Source organism: Mus caroli, chromosome 6, assembly GCF_900094665.2.
Source record: "Mus caroli chromosome 6, CAROLI_EIJ_v1.1, whole genome shotgun sequence".
Taxonomy (NCBI): Eukaryota; Metazoa; Chordata; class Mammalia; order Rodentia; family Muridae; genus Mus; species Mus caroli.
Genome location: NC_034575.1, coordinates 144,916,677 through 144,919,076, shown reverse-complemented (window position 1 = coordinate 144,919,076; position 2,400 = coordinate 144,916,677). Strand labels below are relative to the sequence as shown.

At 47.8% G+C, this 2,400-nt stretch overlaps 1 pseudogene; it reads right to left on the bottom strand.

The window, feature by feature from the left end:
• Window positions 1-257: 257 nt before the first annotated feature.
• On the bottom strand, window positions 258-763 carry LOC110295836 (annotated as a pseudogene).
• Window positions 764-2,400: the final 1,637 nt, after the last annotated feature.

Here is a 2,400-nt window from a genome sequence, read left to right as displayed (position 1 = left end):
TCAAGCAGGTCAGAAAGCAGGAGCTGATGCAGAGGCCATGGAGGGATGTTCTTTACTGGCTTGCTTCCCCTGGCTTGCTCAGCCTGCTGTCTTATAGAACCAAGACTACCAGCCCAGAGATGGTCCCACCCACAAGGGGCCTTTCCCCCTTGATCACTAATTGAGAAAATGCCTTACGGATGTATCTCATGGAGGCATTTCCTCAAGTGAAGCTCCTTTCTCTGTGATAACTCCAGCTGTGTCAAGTTGACACAAAACTAGCCAGTACAATGGCTGTCTGAACCGTTCCAGCAGCACTGGAACTTGTCAAAGATGCAATCATTCCCATACAAGGAGCAGAGCGTGCTTCGTAGGTACGCAAGTACCTGGTGGGTCTCGACAGGCCTTCCCTCCATGTTTGAGGTCCCATGCCTTCACTGACATTCTCTAGTCATCATGTATCGACCATTGTGGTTGGACTTGACATCATATACAGATGAAATTACTTCTGAGAAAAAGGATCTACTGCTGAGATCTTCTTGCTCTTCAAAAAAAACTCAGCATGCCTATCACATAGGGCAGAGGAATGCATGTCATACAACCCGATGATGCCCTTGCTGCTACTGTAGACAAATACCTTGCACTGGCATGGGTGGAACTCTGCGGCAGTGGTGACTTCTGTCAGCTCCTCCATATTACTTCTCTTGATGTCCAAAATGCTGAAGCTCCTATCTGTGATTTCTAAATGCCATAGGTTAATTCTCCGACCATCATTAAGATTCATGGGCTTCTATATTGGAACCCGTAGTGCTGTAATTCTAAATTCTCTCTTATCCAGTTCATTTATATCCATAATTTAATAGTTTTATCATGTGTAGAGAGTAGAAAATGAGTAGCATTCTGTTTGTGGTAACCACCTGATTTTATTAAATCTTTCTTCAGTTTCTAGACTTTTCAAATAGTCCAACTCTGGCTCATGACTATGAAAAATACTGTAAACATTGTACTCTCCCCTAGAGTGAATGTGGCCTTTCTCTTGTTCCCGTTGGAAGATAACAACTCTGCTACCTTTGTCTCCTGTTGCAAGAAGGTCTCCAGAGTAGTTACATGTCGCGTCCAACTCTGACCAGCAAGAAAGACACAACCACCGGTTCTTCTTAAAGCAGTTTTACTCAGGCAGCTTCTTTCTTAAAATCCCCCAGCCTCTCTGGTTACAAGTGTTTTTCTCCACTCCAGCCACAACCACGCCCCCACCAATCACCACAGGTCACATCACCTCACCAGGCAGACTTGCTCAGCCAATCAGGGATTAAGGGTGGGCCATCCACCAAACATGGGCTTGTTTACAGCCTGGAGTAGATTTCCATCCGGCTGGCCAGGGAGTCCGGAATGGCTCCCCACAGTTATACTCGACAGTGGAGATGACGGCTCAGTCCTAGCACACCTGGGAGATGGAGGAGCAGGAGATCAAGGTTTGAGGAGAGGCTGAACTACATAATACCTGCTGCCACGTCCTCGTTGCCAGTGCCCTTCACCTGTGAGAAGCACAACTGGAAGTCGTTGCGGCAGGAGCAGTGCAAGGGATGAGCGCTCCTAGTGCCGCTGGTTCCTGCCATGGCATGGGCGAGATATGCCCAGCTGAGCACCACCAGCAGCCAGAAGTGCTCCGAGCAATCAGCCCCGGCTGCCACCGTGGCTGCCGCTGCTGCTGCCACCTTGTGTGTTTGTTTTAAGATCTGGTCTTATTTATCCCAGGCTGTCCTCCAACTTGCTATGTAGCTGAAGATAACCCCTGAACTTGAAGTCCTCCTGAGTGGTGGGACCATGTGCTAGCCCTGCCAGTTGATGCAATGCTGGAACTTGAACCCAGGGCCTCTAGCATGGCATGAATTCTACCAAGTGAGCTACAGCCCCAGTACAGGTATATGTGTGCTTTAAACAAATCACTACCTCTGTCAGCTGAGCACTCAGCTCAGACTCACAAAGTAAGTTTACATAGGGACCCAACTCCTTCTGAAAAACTAGTGACAGCTCACCCAGAAAAAACACTTTTATTTTTATCAAAATTTATAACTGGTTGTAGTCCCAAGCTATCTTATGAGAGACTAAGCAAACAGAAGTCTGTATGTCTGGCTGACCACAGCTTGGGATTTTATCTGAACTAATCCATGCCCCACCCCTATCATCCACCCCGCTCCCACCTCTCACTCCCTAAGAAGTCCCTGAAAGTGCCCAGTGGAAGGGATTCCCTCGATGCTCAGTTGCTTTGTCCAGTCCCCATTTGCACTGGGTCTCCCTATGAAATAATGGATGCCCCAAAGAAAATTGTCGGCAGGATTCCCAGTGAGAACCACACGACTGCTCTGCACAGGATAGTAACTGTAACAAGACAGAGTCATCCAGAAAATTACAGTCTTGGAC